The following is a 15822-nucleotide window of genomic DNA, read 5'->3' as shown; positions in this document are numbered from 1 at the left end:
TATTCGGCTTGATTTAGTGTTTTACTTAACAATGTTTAACATAACTGATACACACACATAACAGAAAAGTGACTCCCTAATCAAAATGATGTCACTTTTTAACAAAAAGGAGGCTTTACGCAAAATTATTTCGCAGGGGTACATTGCTACACTTATTGAATAACTAACTGTGAAAAATAATAAGAGTGATCTTCATTGTCATAATCATACGGGTGATCTCACATCCACGACAATGGTCACTTTTACATTTGCAGTAATAATGAAAGTTGAAATTACCGTTTTCCTCTAAAATTATGCTCTACCAAACATACAAAAAAAGACATTGAAAAGTGTCAAAATAAATGTAAAGGGGTCAAACGATGGCTGATGAAACAACAACTCTTAATTACTATGTACAATACACAAACAGCGGGATACTGCACCCCCAAAAAATTACTCTGTAATATACTTTGAAAAATCAACCATTTGCCTTTGATATGTACCCATTCAAGCACGATTCATTAAATTATTCTCATCTTTGTACTGACGTTAGTCAATGGCGTGCAGACATACAATTGATATTTTATTTTTGCTCATTTTGTGTTTTCGTTACAAAAGTTATCCCATATCCTGTTTTGTGTGTCTGTATAATGGTAATAAGAACTCATTAATGAAAACATCATTAACATAATGTATGAGAACATCTAAAAATCTGTAATACAACTTTCATTTTATGAAATCATCAAAAAAAATGATTTTGATAATGTACCTTAAAAATTACGACAATTAAACCTCAAACCGTCATACAATTTACCGTTTGGAAATGATAATCTAAAGATGCAGGCTACCACCTATCAGAATACAAAATAAATTAATTTATGAGTAAAATAAGGGCAAATGGGCAAAAAATAATAATAATAATAAGCGTAAGTGAAGTGAAAAAGTCGATCCCGATCAACACGATTAAGAAGCACGATTAGAAAAGATTTGCTGCGTTTGGATACGATCCTAGACGATCTGATACGATGATCACGATCAAAAACTAATCGTGTTAATCGTAGAAAATTTATGAACCGTCCAAATTTTTCCTACGATCAACGCGATTGCCACGATTGACCTTAAGATCTGATACAATCTGATAAGACCATCACGCTTGCTGCACGATTAAGACCACGATTTCAATCGTGGCGCCAATCGTGATAGTGGGAACCCCGCTTTAACAGAGTAATGTTTGGGATGATGGCAGGCAGGTTCATGATGCTGTCACGTACAGAAAGATCCAACTGGCAAGTCACCAACGAAGAAAGTGGCACTATTGATTGCTCTCGAAGCAAAAGACCATGTTAGATAGAGATTGAGATAAACTCACGTTCTCCTGCACATCTTACGCCCACATCATCGTCGTGCCCACAGCTGGAGGCATAGTTCGAGGCGTAGCATCCCCACGGCCCTCTGTAGCACTCTAGGAGCGAATTTTTATCCGATGTTGGGCAGTAAGTTTCATGGTCTAACCAAATTGGACCTGAGCCTTGTCCGAAGTGGGCATTGGGATGGACCGATGCGACCGATGAGTACCCAAGCTGTCTACACACCGCGTTCCCCTCCTCAGTACCCCAATACCAGTCACACGCCGTGCCCCAGACCCCGTCACAAAGTATCTCCACTCTGCCTTCATGGTCGCCAGACCCTCCCACAAGTCTCACTGAAAAATAATGAAAACCATTGGAGAAGTCTTTGCAATATTAGAGAGCATGAATGAATGCCAAATCGAAAATTCAGATTCTAATACAATTGATAATTCCAAATGAAATTAAATCAATCATATCAATTAAACTGATGTAACACCAACATTTCGCGGCTGGGACAGAAAAATATTCGTAACGTAGTCAGACCTGAAATGCAGGGTTTGCAAAAACAAATAATGCTATGTGTTTCCTGTTAAAAATACTTCATACACAAAGCATAATTTCATATGAATGTGGAAGCTATATATCTCAAATCTGAATCATTCAATATGCGGAAAAGAATAATTGAAGACATTTGGCTCACATTAGTATAAAAAGACCACATTCACATTGGTACTATAACGCAACAAGCGATATGTACATCGCTATGACGCAAAGTGTGACAAACACTGAATGACATGCGATGAAGCGGATGGTTTATTAACAAGATTGTAATAAAAGGGTAACATTTTTAGACATGATGTCAAAGGCCGATACATTCAAAGTAAACACGTTGTACTGAGACTGGGATAATTTTTTTGGGAGTTACACACTATTAACATTTCATGGTTTGAAAATAATCAGTCTTTAAATGCAAAGAATGTTATGAGAAGTTAACCGCCAAAAATGAATGTAGTACCAATTATCGGAGAAGACTAAGAGGTAGTTTTACAGAACCAATGCAACACAGCCTGAGACTGAAACAGTCATTGTGCTAGAGCAGCTCCATGATTTTCATCGTAAGAGCTTATCATTGTATTAAAAAACAAGGAAACTATCGCCTATATAAGATGTTTAGGTTTCACGTATGTTTATATATAATATATATATATATATATATATATATATATATATATATATATATAATAATGCAATGATAGATATCACTTGAACGCAGAATATTTCATAAGATATATGCGCTTTCGCAGAACAAGAGGTACAATTTTATTTAAAATTGAATTTATCATTTAGATAAAATAGAATTACTCAAACTCGGTCATACGTAGTAATCCTTCTTACTTACCTCATGCTTTGTAGCATGAATTGGTGGAATAGATGAATCAATAGACACGAAACTAAAAAATCAGAACTTCAGTGGACTGAGGGAAACGCGTCTATCAGATGAAAGACTTTGTGTGTTAGTCTGGTTTTTTGGAATGAATCCATATTTTTCGCTATACTCACCAGTTCTACCGTCACACGGCCTCGAGCAGTGACTTCCTCGGAAATTGTAATAATACTAAGGTTGCCGCTGAGTGACTGTTGCCATCTGCAAAGTCAGTGTTTCTCAACCGTTTTTCTTTTATTCCCTTTTTGCTCAAAATATTGAGGCAATGTGCTAAAAAAATTATCCATTAACCTTCAACTTTATCTTCTAGACAATAACATCTCATATTATAAACTTGCTTTCGTTATGCACCTTATTTCTATATCAAATGAAGGACAATTGTTCATAGAAACGCATTTCAGGAAATATTTTCATTTCCGTCGTTCATAGAGAAAAAGTAACAAACAAACAAAAAAGATGAACAAGGTAGTCAAAATTAAACAATTTTATGATACATTGTGCTCCTACAGGTTAATGCCTTAGAGAAACAGTGTCTGAAACGTAGTGATCTATAGCATTATTTAATCATTACCACTTAGATTGATAAAAGGTAAATCTCTTTGACTGAAATGATTTATGCTCTCTGTCAAATTTCTTTCACAAAATCGCAGCAATACGATCGAAACTCAACAGAAATATTGCTTTTTACCAGAAAAATGACCCATAATGCCCAGTCATGGTTTTCGATGCCACATAATGAACAGGAATGAGTATTTTTAGTTGAGACATGACTTACACGCAAACCTATGGGATCCTAGGGCAGAAAAAAACCTCCTGATTTTCAATAGATTTATTCTTTTACATTACTCACATCAACATATATCCGACTGAAAAGGAGATGATTACAAACTAGATGTTGTCGCCTTTCTGTCACACATTTTCAGAACCAAAACGTATAAGATGAAAAGATTGACCGACATCGCTAGGTACCATTAGAGAGTACGCTGATAAAAGAACATTATCTTCTTTTTGCTACGTGTTGGATACGTGGTGTGTACTGTCCTCGATTGACACGCTTTTCACGACAGATTATTATGACTTATTACTGGCTCAAACACGTCGATATTTCATCTTATGCCACTGTATATCACAGAACAGTATTTTTTGTTTGTGTTTTAACAAACTGAAGGAGATATTATAGAAGATGGTTGGAGAACCTGCCTAATATTACTACATTATTAACCCTGATGTACTGCATGAGGCTTTAGCGAAGTTAGAGACAAAAATGCAGGATATTTCGTCCTTTTTAGCTCCACATAAAGGGTTTTCATATTAACCACTCTTAAAAGGGAAGCGTTTACTAATTCGCGTCGAGTTGTTGAACTTACTGAGCATTTAATGTCTTCTTTGCTCAACAACACGAACGAAAACACACCCGATATTGGTATGTAACTTACGGACAGCATCCGGTAACGTTAGAGCATGACGAAAAACATTCAGCTCTAAAGGGTAATCAAGTCCATTTCATTGCTTACAAAAGCTTCCTGTCTTGATTGTTATGATCGTTGTGGTTCATGAATATCACGTTAAATATGCGATGATGATTGGGAAGCGATTATGGCATAGACAAAAATTCCTTCGTTTCACCCTAGGTATATCCTTAGGTAGACCGTTGTCAGTGGAAGCTGTTCAGTCTTTTAACTCCCGATGAAACCTTGGTCGCATGTCTCGTAAAATCTGAAGATTTGACGGTAATCATCCCTGATATCAAAATTTCAAATTGTCAGTAATAGTCTTTGTACTTATATCATGCTTATTGAGCACTCTGTGAGAAAATGCATGCTTGATGTAAAAATGGGGGACAGATTACACCTCCTTCCACTCGCATGGGGCCAAAGTTCATTTCCGTCGCCTTTCGTACATTTATCAGAAATTATCGAATTAATGAAGAGAAAGTTATTTTGAGTGTGTTTGATATGAAGTATAACAATCAGTGGTAATGTCTCTTATTGGATGCATTGTACACTATACGTAGTGACATGCTTCTAAATGTATGAAGCTCGAGTTCAGAAGATAAGACTGCGAAATGATACATACCTCGTGTCGTCAGAGAAGCGTATTTTGCTAAGAACTAACCAGTGCAACAATTGACACATAGACACCACACGAAATGGGAGGAAGAAAAATCAGTCTTCAGTGTACAGGAAATGATGGCATTTTAAGTACTTTGAGGTTTCCTTGTCAGGTGACATTATGATATATGTAAGGTTGGTTGTAAACAGGATTTGTTCTACAAATATTAGTTGATCTTATTCATATTTTCAAATTGACGTCGTCCTCTCTATAATATCCTTAGAGAGTCCGATAAGGGAGTGGTAAATTTCTGCCTCCGATGCGTTACATCAGATGGAGGGAGCGTGCTTGGTATTTTCGTATTTTCTGGTTCAAAGAAGTGAACCACTGTTTCGATATTCACACATTATCTTCTCAGGGATATTACCGAAATATTCTATGTATTTTTCTAACAGTATCACTCTATCTAGGTATCGAAAATTCGATTTGAACGAGTGTGGTGATGTATCTGTGTGAAAGGTCACTTCCGTCGCACAAAAGTACGTATCGATGACTCTGTGTTTTGATTCGGATGAGGAGCGGATATTCCATAATGATGAATCATCTCCTTTGGTTTGGGTATCCCAGTTTATGTTATCTGTGAATGGAACTGAGGGAAGAAGTTTTCATTTATTGAATGAATTTCGCTTGGCTCCACCTGCAGAAATATACAAACGGATTTTCGTGTTCATCATGTCCAATGTTTTGCATCCCTTTTACTCCTTTATCCTTGATGTAATACCCTCATACCAAGCAAGAAATTTTAACTTTTCAATACTTTTAAAGGGCTTATTACAGTCATATACAACGTAACAAATTGGCATTCTTGATTTTATAGCAATTTGATTCTAATTTTCCCAGGAATGTAAATTGTTTCATCATGTACATATAGTCATGCCTGTGCAGGTTATATTTTCCTTCCCTCGTTATTTTGCTATATCCCCAACAGTATATTAATAAGCCATTTCTGAATTACCTCATGTTCCATTTGGAAAATAACCTTTTATATCACTTAGTTAGTCCCGTTTGAAAGCGAAAGAGTACATTAACTTGTCTCACGTAACTTATTTATGGAATTCATATTCAAACAAAGAATAGAATGGCGGATGCGAAGTGACTAGAAAGTTCCCGTCAACTAATACTTGGGGAATCATCCATTTTATTGATTTAACATTATTATTGTCAAACACTTTATAGGCTTTATTGAACACTTTGTTCATATCATGTGGGTGTATGGGCAAACATTATTTATAAGGACTACATGAATAGTCAGTATACAGCACGGTTACCTCTCTCAGTAAATCTAAAAACCAACATGTCAGTTATGGCAATGTGTTGGCCCTTTTCTGCTCATGCGCACTACGCATTGGCTCATTGTTATTTCTGACATCTTACCAGCAATGCCATCTCAGTTTAGAAGACAATATGCCGTGTTTGATATAGCGAGACTGTCTTTATCAAAAGTAAAAAATAGCGCAGGTTTAATTTCTAGTCTCAGGTGTGTAGAAGATCGCTAATATCCCAAGCAGCATATCAATCGTTCTCATCATTACGTTGTAACCAGGACGGATCTGAATCTGTTTGGTATGTCACCGAATTTCCTTCTTCGAGATTTTCTTATGTATTTTTTTTTTTGTTATTGAACGAACCCACACGCTTATGATGTTTTTCAAAATACTAAGGGAAGTATCTTTTTTTTAGCAGTAGATTCAAGAGTACCTTAAGTTTCTATTGAACTTGTTATGGCTCTTTGTGTTTGTATGTGTGTGAGTGCGTATAATTGTGGGTGCTTGTTGATTTCCAGGAGATGTATTCTTTATTTTTTCATCAAAAATTCTTGCCAGATTTAGGAGGAACTGCACAGGTAAAGACCATTCACTATAATGAAAGTAAACTACAAAGAAACTGTAAAATCTTGAAAAAAAAAGAGATGAAAATATAAACTTGACATCAATTATACATTAGCACTGATAAATCAATACTAGTACTTATTACATTATGGGCAGTGAGATAAAACAAGGAAAATTTCAATTTCCATTGTAACTTAATGATCGCAATGATATCCGTACCTTAGCTAATACCAGAAAAAAAGAAAGTTATGGAATTTTACAAATAGTTTCGTCCAAAATATCAACATTCACTCATTAGGTTAATTTATGTCATGGATTTGTCCTCATGCACACATTGCGTTCAACTTCTCCAATATGAACACATTCTGTCTTATTCCATCTAACTTCAAAGACCTTGGAAAGGGAATTACACTCGTCATCTGACGTCACTGGTTTTGAAGGACGATGCGAAATTCTGGGCAACGTTCCAAGGAGAGGAAGGTGCGAAGGATGGCAGAAAATGGTACTAAAATTCAGTCAGTTTTTCAAGAATATCATGAAAATTCCAAAAACCATGGTAACAATTATTGCGAATTTCAGATATGCTTTTCATGAGCGATGCAATTTAATACTTTCAGATATCACTAACTTATATCCAAATTTTCTTTCAGACTCTTTATTGATAGTTTATCAGACTATCCACAGTACTCGTTGTTTGCACGCCATCGGTAATCTGTACGCCATTTAAGTACCAAAACACGCGTTCTGAGCCAAACACTTTATCGGCTGTACAGATAGCTGTAACTTCCTGGTTTGGTGTCAGAGGGCTTGGTACTTCGAGAGTCACGCTGGTTCCACCTAAATAAGATAATAACAGAAGAACATAAAAGAGAATAATTCATTTTGATGGACATAAAATGAAAATTACCGTAGTTGATTTTTTTTCCATTAGCCCTTATACTACAAGGATTGAATGTAGTCGTGTTCATAGAAACAAAAATAACAACGACAATAACAAAATAACCACTTTTGACACTATGGCCCAGGCACTGTCGTGTGAATGAACAACGCTTAAATACAACATCTTATTTGTTTCCTTCGTTTTCGTCTTTTAAGCGACATAAAAGTTCTCTTAAAAAAGAAAAAGAATCCTAAAGAAGAGGGATGTTTACAATTGAACTGGCAATGGTAAAACATATATATTATGATCATCAAAGTTGAAACCGTTTTGATATTTACATCTTACCAATAAAGGGGATGGCGATGGAAAATATTCCCAGTAGGAATAACCTTCGTCTATCAGCCATCATTCTCAAACGCCGATGAATCCTGCCCATGAAAGATAGAAGGTGGAAAAGGGGGAAATATAAGAATTCAGCAACTTTGATAACAGCTCGAATTTAAAGATTGAAAATAATTTACTAGTACATTGCTTTTGCTATTTTGCAGTGCCACATTAAAAAGAATACAGTTTGTTGTATAGGGCTTAAAAAGAGACGTTACAAATTATGTAAACCAGTAAACATATTGTACAAGACTTCGGAATGGCTGCAGATTTTCGCTTTTGTGGAATTTTCAAAACTTATCACCGATACATTCTATCAAAGACAGAGCGAAAGTTACCCAAGTTTACCTTCAACCTGAAAAATGCCGAATAGATGTCACGCAGTAATACGGCATTAAAAGTTTGGCAAGCTAGACCGCCTGATGTCCGCTTCCACTGGCGGTCTTTTATTCTTGCGTGCTTGTAGACCATTCGACCATAGCACACTATTCTTTCACAAGATTGATCCGCGTTTGCAGTTATTGTTATGTAGGCCCTAGAAATTAATATATGACAGTTCAAATCATTTGCCCAACGAACAGTACGCACGAGGTAATATATTTAAAGAAAGAAAATATAAGTATGTGTAAGCTGTTATCGTCCTTTTCAGAATGAATGTAGTTGTTCTGGCTTTCTATGTGAATAATTATATGTGGAACTACTTTATTTAGTTGCGCCATGACACATTGGTTATCATGTAAATCGGTATTGTGAAGTATATCAGTTTGATACATGAACCCCGTTTCCTGTGTGTTCGTACCAACGAATTACCCGATGCCAACATGTGTCATCAATACGGTACATCCTGGTTTCAGAATTCAACACGACGTGTATGATTCCTTGTTACACTGTCAACATAGTAATAGATGACCATCATAGAGATTCAGGTTTGTGTAAAAGTACATGTATATCGACGTGTGGGTATTTCTGATGAGAGCTGACCAATTTGATACTCAAATTTAGTGTCACCATCTGAGAAAGTATCAGTACACCTGATTAAAACTCCGGGATTAAAGTTAGTAGAGAAACACGTTATCGACATTATGATCTATTTCGGCCTTGTACCTCCAGTCCCTCGTATACTTAGATGGACAAATTCACATCCATCACCATAACATCGATTTCATAGACTGCTACATAGTTGTGTCAATGATAAATCTATCTTGTTTTGTAAGGAAAAGTTAGAATCTGAATATCAACTATACATTACAAAATTAATATCAAATTGACACATTTTCCTGCTGCTTCTTATAAGTTTATTTATTCGTCTTTAAAGGTACAAAATATGCTGCTTTTACTTAAAGCTTATAAAGCAATTCCTGTCAGCCCACCACCTAAATGTCCCGGATGTTCTGTTAATTCTTCTCTTTTTATTGTTCATCAGAAGTTCATAATTTTTAAGAAAACAAAAACAAAAAGGATCATTTACTCAGCTCCATAACACGTGAAAAAGATTGTCAAAAAGACAAAAATCAGGTAAAAATCAGATCAGGTGCAATAATTTATCGGTCATGATTTTCAAGGGGAGGAGTTCGTTCAAGCATAAACCAATGGGTCAGTAAAAGAGATAGGCCATCTACACCGTATGAAATCTGATGTGGAAGAATATCATAGTAATTAGTGGCAACTTAAGTCACTTAGTATAAGTATTTTCAAAATTCCCCACGCCATTACTATGCTCTCTATGGGTTTTCTCTCATTTGTTTAATTCTTGAGCACAATGTTTTCATGACTCTGCTAGCATTGTAAACAAGTGTTTCTGTTGTGTTTTTTTTTTACTTTTTTTTTTGCACATGATTGAGTCGTCTATGCTCCCAGCAAAGGCGAAAATGTTTTGTTTCTGTCTACACAGGATCAGCAGCTAGAGAAAAACAATGCAATATAATTATATTGTTTCAAATTGATCCCCCCCCCCAAAAAAAAAAAAAAAAAAATCTTCGTGTAATTTGCTTGATTTTTCACCGCTTGTGTGGTTTTACATTCATCGCGTCCATATAAAATGAATAAATCAATCTAACTTCCTCTTTGGATTTGGACACCAAGTCATGATCGGATATCACATAGCACATACAGCTATAGATTTCCGTAATATAGTAATATCATGCAGAGGATTGTTGTTCTTTCGTATTACCTAACAAAACACAGGAAACGGTTCGTATTGACTTTGTCAGCAGACACGTTGGAAGATAACCAAAGAGTCATAATTTGACACCACGTGAATGACTCCCCTTCCTCTCAATCTCCCAAAGTTTTGAAAATACGTTTCACTTATTGCCGTTTAAGTATTAAACCAGCCGTGGTTTACTTCCATATTAGACAGAATGCATGTAATCTACTTTGTGCGCATGACGTTTCGTCGTGAAAGCCTGTCGTACAATGTCAGTTATCTATGATCAACAGTCGCATTCTTTTCGAGGTAATTGATGGGGCATATTTGTTTCTTCTAACAATGAGGACGTTGCTCTCTTGACAACTCCAATATTGTATCTAAAGGTAAATAGCATATGAAAGGAGGCACACAATAAAAGAAATCGTAAGGGGTGGGATATAGCAGCCACACACACACACACACACACACACGCACCATCACACACACTTTATACAACTTCTACAACGTAAATTCCACAACGTTCGTTTATGTATTTTGAGAATTAGAAACACAGAAAAAACATTTCCAGTTTCATGCAACAACCAGTATTCATCGAGTATTAGGATTTAACCATGGAGTCACGGTTTAAAACTCATAAACTATCTTTTCCACATTCTGCCCAGTCATAATCCATAGATTAATGGGAAATACAGAGCATTACCATGCACATTATCATGGTGACGAAAATCCGTCATTTTAACTACAAATCTACACATTAATAAACACACAAACACACACACACACCCGGTCCATCACATCTGCTTATACCTAACTCACACGCACAAACAAGTACTGTTGTAACAGTTATTTGATAGGAAGTGATAATGTAACTTTGCACAGTAGTATTCTCTGCTGACTATATTTGACCACGACGAGGTCGCTACTCACAGAGATTTCATGACTTGAATCTTTTCTCATTTTCAGCTCACAGGTTGAATTCTGTAATCGTGAAGGTTTTTGCTGTGTTCTGTTTGTATGCTGGAGATAAACTGTCACGCTGTAGTGGACGCCATACTTAACACTTCTCTTTAATTGAATCATGCTTTCATTTAGTCATCCATGATTTCTCTATAGGTGCAGACATTTAAATTATTACATTGCCATTAGGCCAGATATTCTTTATTGACAATCACCCATCTACTATGTCTTAGAGGTACAATTTAACAGTATGTCAGGATTATTTGAAGGTAATAATCGAATAATTTAAAAAAAATGCTACTAAAGCTTCTCACGAAATTGATTGTTACATATTCTTTAAAACTATCTATCAAAAGATTTGACATTGAAGCCGTCATGTTACAGTGAACACACAAGCCGAATTCAAAAGCATTACCAGTACTCATTTTGGTAATGTATTACTATATGGCAAATTAGTTTTAGTAGATGTTGTGACATTCCTTGTGCTAGTAAAATCAAGACCCTCAAAAACAAAATGAGGATAAATATAACTTCACAGCAGTGTGCGATTGCATAGAACGGATTTTTAACGCTCACACAACTCGTCCTGCACGATTCAGTTTATCGTTTGCATACAGTACTCTGCAGATCGACTTAATCATGTCACATTCCTCCTTGGCCTGGTAAGACCTGTATGGCTCACACGGGTAAATAATTCCCCATAGAGACATGTGTTAAATTTCAAAATTCAAAAAACTCTCTAAAATAGCTGGGAGAAATGAGGTGTACCATCTTCACTAACCTGGATAAGTGTGATATACCCTTTCATCCATCAAATTCCAAAGGCAGAATCCTCGGGTCAAACTTTGTCCATGGGTCCGCAAAGCTAGACTACGAGTTCTTTTCACTCGAAAAATCACCTATTTTCTGTACATGTACCCAATGAAATAAAGTCCCTTCAAATTCCATGAGAAAACTGTCATCTTCCAACCAAAATGCAGTTTGTAGAGGAATTCATACTCAGTATCTGCAGCTATTCAGTTTTTTTGCCAATTGATTTTTATTGATTTTTTCTTCATTTATTCTAGTATCTTTGGTACGAATTTGTGAAGGGGTCTGGGACATTCCATTTTATTTACAGGTGTGAGCCCTATAGATGACTCCCGTGCCCTGCGCCGCCAGCTGTGGAAAACTTACAGCGATATAATACCAGTGTACAATAGCTACAGACATTATCTGAATAACTACAACAAATGGATGAAACCAAGCGGAAATCAAATATACGAAAACTCCACACGGTATGCATGTACGTAAGTGTATTTGGGACGAAGAAATCGCTTCCATAACAACATTATGACTAAAATATTGAATTCTTAAAACTACCACTCTTAGTACCGTTTCTTCTCCTTCTTCTTCTTCTTCTTCTTCTACTACTACTACTACTACTACTTCTACTATGACTAATACGAATAAAAAACAAATATGTTTGATAGTTTTATTATAAATTTTACATCACACGATCATAGGAATTAGTTTATTAATTTCACCTTTGTTTGTTACAATACATGCAGTCAAATATATTAAACAATGATTAATATTTGCATAGTCGAGGATTATATCCAAAGTGAAGCAAATTATTCTGGAAATAACTTCTTTGTATGGAAATTGTACAGACGCTTGAATCACACTTTATATATATAGATGCCTAGTCTACAAGAACATAATAACGCGAACATTTGATACTTTACAGAGAAAAAAGTACAGCTGATATAGATACGGTTGAGTTAAAGAAAGGGGCTGTGAATTATGGTGGGGATCTGGAACACTAGTGGTTTTATTGTACCAAGAAATGGCAGCCGACTAGAAGGTCGTACCATCATATTCAAACCACGGTCAAACTGGAAATGTACCTTTTGCAGGAGACGTATTCTTGACGGAACTGTACGATGACTTTAGATGCAAATAAGAACGGGACGGTTATTGGAGTATAAAGTACCTTTTTCAAAAGTGGTGAAAAGAGGTTATTAACTACGTCTTTGAACTTGTACAAAATTTTGATTTCAGATTTTACCATGGTATGTTTGGTCCCTCGTAATTCACATGAAAATACTGGTGAGATCACATCCACAAACAGATATATTCTGAACGCAACTAGAAGATGCCTGCCTTTGATGCCATTAAAAGAACGGGATGATTATAGGGGTACAAAGTATACCTTTTTCAAAAGTGTTGAAAAGAAGTTATTAACTACATATCTAAACTTGTACAAGCTATAACACACTTTGATTTTTTTACCTCGTTATGTTAGGTAGGTCCCTCATAATACTATGTGAAAACATTGGTGAGATTACACCTAAAACAGATGGAGACGAGGTAGGTGTTGGGACGGGTGAGAGAAGAGCTTGCTCTGGATTATGATGTATATACTATAAAGTGTATTGAAGCACCTAGTTAGAATATGGACTAGGTCGTACTTTTTCCTACAATGTCTAAGATTACAAAGTGTATTACACTTTTGTCATCTTTTCCATGTGTCCAGCGTCCTCAGTTCAAGATTTTGTCCTCATAAAATCGTTCTGAAAGACAAGGAAAACATGTGATGTAATGTTTAATAACTTATACCTACAAACAGTAACATGTTGCTGATATGTTCTTCTACTATACATGCATTACATAAGTCTAGGGATACAAAGATACATGTCTCTATGACAAAGAAAGAATGACATATATTTCTGAGCAAAACTGGGAAAATGACTGGGAATGAAAGTTAAAGTAAAAACAAGATCAGTATAAAATTGAAGTATCCGGGTTCTAAGTAAACAAGGAATTGGTCTATTGATCTAGACAGCTAATTTGGGATTTCTGTATCTCATATGGAATCAGTTACCAATACTGAAGTGTTCATACCTTCTTTTCTTCTTTCTTAATCTTATTGTTTTCTATTGAAATTAAGAATGTTTGGGGATTAAATGAGAAGGCAGTGAGTAGATGTCTTTGAGTTCGGTACTATCTGCGTATCTCTAGTAGGAGCTCAACGCTTTTCTCTCTTCCAGCGAATGCTACCTATTCCATTCGCAATAGCAAAATGTGTCCTGAAGTTTTACGGCTTTCCCTCTTAAAATGTCGATGTATATATTCTGTCCAGTCTTTCTGGTTGTACCTTACGTCAAAGAATTACCATTCGGCGGTCGTTTGCGTACATTCTCTAGATTTCTCAAATGTAGCTCAGACTAAGGTCATAAACATTGTTGCCTGTTTCCGAAGTGTTTCTAAGTGAAATGACCTATAAAGGGAAAGTCGGGACAAAACTGTATATTCGCTTGAAACTCTTTTTCTGTCACAGATTCCAGACAAACCTGTTACTTCGGGCGTGTCTTTCTTCCTCTGCATGACGGTGACGACGCACACCACAACACCGAGAACGAAAAGGACGATGAGGAGGGCGTACGTTGTCGACATTGTTTGCAGGATTCCAGTCACATGTACGTAGCCTGGAGAAACAGACAGACAAATAGACAGAAATGGATGTTATGAAAAAGGCGATCTTTTAACATCAATTTGTCATCTCATCAGATTATGGCTCTTGTTTGTAAATTTATGCCAAGATGAAATAAACTTGATGTGTACGATCGCACAACACCGAAATTAAAACGTCCCGCCATGAAACGTGTTACATGTGTTACCACACGTGTTATCACCGCCTCTCCAATAAGTGGTCGCTACCATGATTTGATATTGATGTGAAATACAAGTCAGTGTAATACCACGTTTAAATTCCTAGTCCTATCTTATATCACACAAACATGGCAGATCATTTCACCACGAAGCATCAGACATCAGCATTATCTTTAATATTCATTTTAGAAGTCATGTAACAGATATTATTTGTACACATGATATCTCCGTCATGATTGTTTGTAATCGAATACCGTGCGTAAATGGGCATTAAAATTCTGCTCAAATAGAATATGAAACAATTGTCTGTCACACTCTTTTGTCAAGTGAAATGTAGTGTAAGTTCTCTTAGCCTCTTTCTTTAGGTTTACTTGGACATAGGTACCACTATATTTCGCGTAGTACACAATTATATTAAATATGCTTACATAGATACAGATTTTTGAGTTTCTGAGAAAGAAAAAATATACACAGGCCTATTTCCTTTTTATGATAAAGAACTAACCATGTATAAGTCTTGAAAAGAAAGCGGGAAATGGCTCTATTTCATTCTTCCTCTTATTCAAGAGTAAACAGGTATCAAATCCACAAAGTTTGTGAACGATATTGTTGTTTACCCAACGCTTACCAGTTGGACAATACATTTCCGATGCAGTGATGAAACCGAAGTCGTTGAGGGCGCTACAAGTGACAGAGACACATTTCTCAGGTTTAGGGCTGAGATAGACCCACGGGGATCTGCCTCTTGAGAGCGTCAGGTTGTCTGCTGTAATCACGTAATGGTTGAAATCAGGGTCTGGCTGGTAATCTTCAGTCACGTGACACAGAATTACGACAACCGTCACATTGTCATCGGACGTATACTCGGACAACTTGATCTCAATCGCATCATCTGTTAAGGTATTCATGAGACATTGGAGAAACAAACGAGTATGAGTGCAATTAAGTCTTAGAGAGTTTATGCCTGTCTTCATTAAAGCAGTAGCTAGCTACTCACGCTGGATGGTAATGTAAACAACGACAAAGATTATAAGGTTGATTGAATATGAAAACAATGAAATATGCAATCTTTATAGTGTTTAGAG

This window comes from Diadema antillarum, unplaced genomic scaffold (genome assembly GCF_040938485.1).
Source record: "Diadema antillarum isolate AM-2024a unplaced genomic scaffold, OU_Dant_1.0 seq00001293_RagTag, whole genome shotgun sequence".
Taxonomy (NCBI): Eukaryota; Metazoa; Echinodermata; class Echinoidea; order Diadematoida; family Diadematidae; genus Diadema; species Diadema antillarum.
The sequence above is the reverse complement of the archived record's forward strand: the minus strand, read 5'-3'. Positions refer to the sequence as shown.